We start from the raw sequence: 7424 nt of genomic DNA, 5'->3' as shown, positions 1-7424 counted from the left end.
CCTATACGCATGCACGCGCGCACACACACACACACATACATCCTCATTCCTTGGACCAACAAAACCCTCCCTGATATTAGAGGCTGGGGTGCGAAAGCTGTGGGGAGTCCATCTTGACTACTCCAGAGGTCCATGCAGCTACATTACACACTCAGCTGCCTTTTTGTTAAGGGAGCTCACTATAGCCTACACAAGAGGAAATACAGAGAATCAAAGTAAGATATTCACCCTTGGAAAGAGTTTGCAGCACACAGAGTAATTGCTGTTCTGAAAGCAGAACTCACGGATGAATCATATAGAAGCTGTTAAGAATCTTAACATCTAAAAAAATTAAAGTTTTCATGAATACATTGTGTTTGTTTCTAACAACTGAACATGAAACATTATTCATTGCCTATTTTCAAACTTGTCCCACTACGAATGCAGTAGCTGATAAACAAGGAGCAAAATAATCCAGTGAGTCAAGTAAATTCTTTATGAGACAGTACAAGCCTGTTTCATGCCATAAGGAATCATCAGCTGTCAATAAAACTACCTAATGATCCCCATTAGGATAGAAAAACCTGGTATACACATGTGCACGAACACACACACGCACACACACACACACACACACACACACACAACAATACAGGAAGTAAAAACTCCAGAGTTATAGGGGGCTTTCAAAATAGGTTGTATTAAAACAGGCTATGTGGCGACCTGACAGCATCGGAATGTCATGTGGGTCTGCAGGAGGGGTTGTAATGCAGGGAGCAGCATTTTGGGACATGTGTGAAAACCATTGGGAATAAGATACAATTCCTGAGCTGAAAACCCATTCCTATAAAGGGGGAAATAAAATCAGCCACACACGCATCTGTGTCTTAACCCAGCGGTTTTGAAACTACTATAGAGAACAACCCACAAGTGGGTCACAGCAGGAGGCCAGGTGTGTCACGGGATGTGCACAGTAAGCACATTTTGTACGGATGCAGAATCTAAATGTAAATAAGGAAGAAAAGCAAACATTTCTTTTCATAATTTTTAAGTCTAAGTCAATGCAAATAATGCAAGGATTTGATTGCATTCCAAAACGTTAATTAAATAATGTTTAATGCTGACATGCTTTGTCTGCTTCATTTGATCATTAGTAGGCCATAATTGAAGACTGAAAAGGGGAATATTGCACTGAACAAAGTAGACAGGATTGTTAATTATCTCATTTTTTTATAGATAATGAGAATTTATGCACAAAATACATAGCACAAGGGGTCATCCGGGTAGGATAGTGGTCTATTCCGTTGCCTACCAACACGAGGATCACCGATTCGAACCCCCGTGTTACCTCCGGCTTGGTCGGGAATCCCTACAGACACAATTGGCCGTGTCTGCGGGTGGGAAGCCAAATGTGGGTGTGTGTCCTGGTCACTGCACTAGCGCCTCCTCTGGTTGGTCGAGGCGCCTGTTCGGGGGGGAGGGGGAACTGGAGGGAATAGCATGATCCTCCCACATGCTACGCCCCCCTGGCGAAACTCCCCACTGTCAGGTGAAAAGAAGCGGCTGGCAACTCCACATGTATCAGAGGAGACATGTGGTAGTCTGCAGCCCTCCCCGGATTGGCAGAGGGGGGTGGAGCGGCGACCGGGACGGCCCGGAAGAGTGGGGTAACTGGCCGATAATGGCTGGGGAGAAAAAGGGGGGAAAAATCCAAAAAAATGAAAAACTACAGCACAAAATATTTGCAGGATCTCGTGCCAAAAGGTTTCTCCAAAGGTGGGTCATTGCACAAAAGCATTCGGGAACCCTTGTCCTGAATGGTGCTTTTAACTGATTGAGATATGGAGGGAAACATATCTGTTGTCGAAGCACATTGCTTGTGCAAGTACACTCTCATGTAAAGCCCCAAACCGTGCAGCTGTAAGGAGGCGATGACAGTGGATAGGGAGAAAATAGGGCATGCTTTCTCATCAACATCAGTGCTTTTCCCACCCCGCCGACTTTGACGCAGTGCAGACAGAACCTGCGATTCAGATTGTGCACAATTAAACGTCTTATTCAGTTCACTGCCTCATTTGGAAATCTGCCTGAATCATGGCTGGCTTGTTTGCATGTGTTTGTGTTTCGATGACATGCAGAGGAAACAGACAGCCCACCCGGAGGATTAATTAGAAGATGCTGGAGGGTGCTTGAGAAGAAAAAGGAAGGAATAAAGCAAAGGAAGGAGCTCCACTGCCCTAATTTACCGCTCTCAAGGATAGCACAATCTCTTTCTCAATTCACTTCAATTCTCTCTCTCTCTCCCTCTCTCTGCCCCCGCCTTTGACTGTTTTTCTCAGCCCACAAAATTCTCATTTACTTGGTGCAAATCCTTTGTCATCCTGTTCTAGAATAGTCTCCGCCTCCATGTTAGTCATTCTCTTCTTTTCCATTTATCCCCATACCTGTAACCCAGATAAAATGGAGGTCTGTCACTCTCCCGTGCACTTCTCTTTTCAACCGCTCACTCACTTCTTGCATTCCTCTTTCTGTATCTTGCCTTTCTTTGACCTTGCTGTCCCCCCCGTCGTAGCAGTAGGGGGTCTGACGGCAAAGCTGCAGTGGTTGTGAGTTTGTCTGTCTCCATAAAGCTCAAATATTCATGCATTTGCTCTGTGCTACATATCGACAGATGATGTCGGCCCCGGTCGCCGAGAACAGACTAACAGACTCCCAGTTTCCATGGCAACTTCCACCATCCATTTCTCCTCTCTAACTCGGTTGGCAGAAGGGTGGGGTGGGCTGTGCATGTGTGTGTGTGTGTGTGTGTGTGTGTTGGCTAGCCTTCCTGGCAACACACAGCTACAGGGAAGACCACAGAGACGAGCAGACGGACAGTGAGATAGATAAACATGTGTGAGGACCAAGACCTGTCTGTCATCTCAGACGCTAAATTAGTAGGAGAGATAGAAAGGAGGGCAAGAGAGAGAGTGAGACAGACAAACAGACAGAATAGAGTACAGAGGGTTGGAGGGAAGGTGGACAGATAAGAGTAAAAACAAGAAATTATTAATGTGCGCCAGAGAAGGAGGAGCAGAGAAAGAAAGAACACGTCTTCAAAGAGAAATTAGGGTTGGAGGCCAAAAATATCCAATGATGACCATAAAAGAAAAAAAAGGGGATGGGGGGGAAATAGAAGGAGAAGATCGAGACAAGGAAGATCCCCATCTCTGTGCCCTCCCAGCCAGCTGTCTCGCTCCCAGTCTCCTCTCCTGTGAGGCGACTCTTTGTCCTCTCTGTCCAGCCCCTCCTCATAAAGAAGCAGCCCTGCGCAGGGAGTCATAAGCTGCTTACTATGAGGGGGCTGCACAATGCCCCCTAATACCCCGCTTTTCCCCACACTCCCTAGACTGTCTGCAAAATGGATCCTAATGCGGTGTGCTGCCCCCTATCCCTCAAGCTCCTTTGGCATGGGTCCGACAACCCTGTCTTTTCTGGACAACTAGCCACAGCATTCATCCGTCTCTTTCTTCTTGTCTGTAAGAGGTTCTTACATGGGACTTGACCTGACCCTCTCCTATGCCATCAGTGGAGGATGGGCTATGCCTGCACCATCTAAACACAGAACTAGCTGCAAGAGAGCTTTACTGCCTCTGCTGCCCACACAGCAAGATTTGTTCCACATTTATCAACACAGTCGCCATGTACAGTCGTGGTCCATCACTATCCATCACCTCCACTGCTGTTATCGCCTTATGGCTGCATGTACTCCACATTAACACTGGGCGATATGGAAGCTTAGCATGATAATCATAGGGAATTTTACACTATGTCACACTATCTGCTTACATAGTATGCAAACGTGACATTTAAAAAAAACTGATTTGCTGATGTAAAGCATAATAATAATAATATAGTAATATATTAAGTTTTCAAAGGACATGCCCTCAAATATTTCAAACCTAATTTTGCAAGAAATTTTAGGTAATAGATTCCCGTCATCATTAATTAAGATGGCAAAATTGTGTATCACTGTATGACAACATCCAAATTTCATCCCAGCACCCTACTGCTGAAAGACAGTAATGGATAATATTGAATTAGTGGCCGGACTAATGAGTGTCCATCCACTGTTTAGGTGTTTGCTGTTATTTCCTGTTTGTTGCCACGTTTGACACATTTTGTTGTCCATACCTCTCTTCTTGTCTTTGTCTTTCAGATTTACCTTCTCTCCTTCCCTTTGTTTTAGTTCTGATAATATCCCCCCTCCCCCATCTCCTCTTGCCCAATGATGGTCCGTCCTGACCAGATGGCCTTTCCCTTTCCCATCACTCTAAGGTCCAGTCCAATGGGACTCTTCTTTCTCACTGCCTCCACTTGAAATGTCAGACGGAGTTGAAGAACGAAAATCAAACCCAGAGTTCATTTTATTTTATTTACTTTATTATTTTTTTTGTGAGTTTAAAAAAATGTTTACCAAAAATTGTGGCTGAGACAATGATCTCTAGAGGGAAAAGGGAAAGTCACATGAAGAGAGAGTGAAAATATTGGAAAAAGAGAGATGTGAGGGAAAGAAGTGAAGAGGGGTGGAGGTGGGAGAAACAGAGCTGTGGATGAGAGAGGAGACAGTGTGAGGTTAAAAAAAAACTGAGAAAAAAGGGGGAAAGGGTGCTGATTTTTGCCAGCGGGAGAGAAGTATAACCATGGTAACCAGGCAGAGGGATGATGTCATCCCCCGGCATGGTGGGGATATTTTGGGATAAGCAACGTGAAACTGTCTTGAGCCTCAACTGTGTACTGTTTAATCGCACATCCGAATAAAACTGAAGCCACCTTCATGTGACTGTGTGCGCGTGTGTGTGTGTGTGTGTGTGTGTGTGTGTGTGTGTGTGTGTGTGTGCACGTGTAGGATTATTTCATCTTGATTCAGCAATAACAGAGTAGAAATACAATGAAGACATTCGCTGGTTCTGTACTAAACAAGGCCAATGTTTGAATAACTCCACCATCATCATCATCTTCATCATCACCATCATCAACCCCAACACCTCCTTTTCATCCCTGAGACCCCCTTTTAACCTCTTGTCACTGTAGATAGCAGCTAGTCATATCCACACACACACACACACACCCGCAGACAAAAAGGACACGCCCTTTCTGAGAAGGAGGTCTACTTTACGTATCTAGGTCACATACATGTGCGCACGAGTTCATGAGCACACAAACGCACACAAAAATTTGAAAATGCATAGGTGTCTCTCAGTCTCTCTGTCTCACGCACATGACACACATCCTCATACTCACCAACATAACCCACCCAGTAATGTATTGCCCCCGGAGGAAATCAGTGTGCTTCAAGCTATGCCTAATATAGGTCAGTTAACTGAAAACTCTAACCTACATCAATGTGTACGGACAGATAGGGGGCAGGAGGGAGGGACTGATGCGCGCACGCACACACACACACACACACAGACACACGACACACAGACACACACACACACATACAGTGTCCTGTTTTAATGGGAAAGCACATGGGTATAATGATGTATTTATAAATGTAAACACGTCCATTCCATTCTCAAATATGTAGACCATTAAACACATGCTGGAATGAAGGGGCCATAAACAAACAGAAATAGGCAGAAAGACAAACACACACACACACACACAAACAAGATGATCTCAAGAAAGAGGTCAGGGGGATACTTGTGACTTAAGTCCAAATAGGCCAGACAGATAAAACAGCCTCAGGGCTTTCTACATGGATGTCAGGAGCATCACTCCAAACTCTTTACATCACTCTCCATCGCTGGCCACCTACACACTTCTCTGCCTTTTCTACAACTGGAGCTCCACACATACTCACAGAGAGGAAATGGATGGATATATATATATATATATATATATATATATATATATATATATATACACTGCTCAAAAAAATAAAGGGAACACCTAAAAACACAATATAGACCTCGATGAATGAAATATTTCAGCTGAAATCTTTATTTATTAGACAGAGGAATGTGTTTAGAGCAAAATAACCTAAGAATGATCAATGGAAATCAAAATCATTAGCCCATTAAGGTCTGGATTCAGAATCATACTCAAAATCAAAGTGGAAAATGAGAACATAGGCTGATCCAACTTCTGTGGAAATTCTTCAAGACGATTCAAAATGAGGCGCAGTAGTGTGTGTGGCCTCCGCATGCCTGTATGCACTCCCTACAACGTCTGGGCATGCTCCTGATGAGACGACGGATGGTCTCCTGAGGGATCTCCTCCAGACCTGGATCAGGGAATCGGTCAACTCCTGGACAGTCTGTGGTGCGACATCACGTTGGCGGATGGTACGAGACATGATGTCCCAGATGTGCTCGATTGGATTCAGGTCTGGGGAACGTGCAGGCCAGTCCATAGCATCAATGCCCTCGACATACAGGAACTGCTGACACACTCTGGCCACATGAGGACGAGCATTGTCATGCATGAGCAGGAACCCAGGGCCCACTGCACCAGCATATGGTCTGACAATGGGTCTGAGGATCTCATCCCGGTACCTAATGGCAGTCATGGTACCTCTGGCTAGAACATAGAGGTCTGTGCGGCCCTCCAAGGATATGCCTCCCCAGACCATCACTGACCCACCACCAAACCGGTCATGCTGGAGGATGTTGCAGGCAGCAGAACGTTCTCCACAGCGTCTCCAGACTCTCTCACGTCTGTCACATGTGTTCAGTGTGAACCTGCTCTCATCTGTGAAGAGCACAGGGCGCCAATGGCGAATCTGCCAACCAAGATGTTCTCTGGCAAAGGTCAATCGGGCTGCACGGTGTTGGGCTGTGAGCACAGGCCCCAATTGTGGACGTCGGGCCCTCATACCATCCTCATGCATTCTGTTTCTCACTGTTTGAGCAGAAACCTGCACATTAGTGGCCTGTTGAAGGTCGTTTTGTAGGGCTCCGGCAGTGCTCCTCCTGTTCCTCCTTGCACAAAGGACCAGATAGCAGTCCTGCTGCGGTGTTGTTGTCCTCCTGCGGCCCCCTCCACGTCTCCTGGTGTACTGGCCTGTCTCCTGGTACCTCCTCCATGCTCTGGACACTGTGCTGGGAGACACATCAAATCTTCTTGCCACAGCACGCATTGATGTGCCGTCCTGGATGAGCTGCACTACCTGAGCAACTTCTGCAGGTTGCAGATACCGCCTCATGCCACCTCTAGTGGTGAGGGCACTAGCAAAATGAAAAACTGACCAAAGATCGGCCAGAAAAGATGAGGACAGGCAAATGGTCTGTGGCCACCACCTGCAAATCCATTCCTTTTATAGGGGTTGTCTTGCAAATTGTCTAATTTCCACCTGGTGGAAATTAGACAATTTACCAACAGGTGAAATTGATTCACAAATCAGTGTTGCTTCCTAACTGGACAGGTTGATATCTCAAGTGTGATTGACTTGGAGCTAC

This window comes from Lampris incognitus, chromosome 1 (genome assembly GCF_029633865.1).
Source record: "Lampris incognitus isolate fLamInc1 chromosome 1, fLamInc1.hap2, whole genome shotgun sequence".
Lineage (NCBI taxonomy): Eukaryota > Metazoa > Chordata > Actinopteri > Lampriformes > Lampridae > Lampris > Lampris incognitus.
This window is presented reverse-complemented; position numbering follows the sequence as displayed.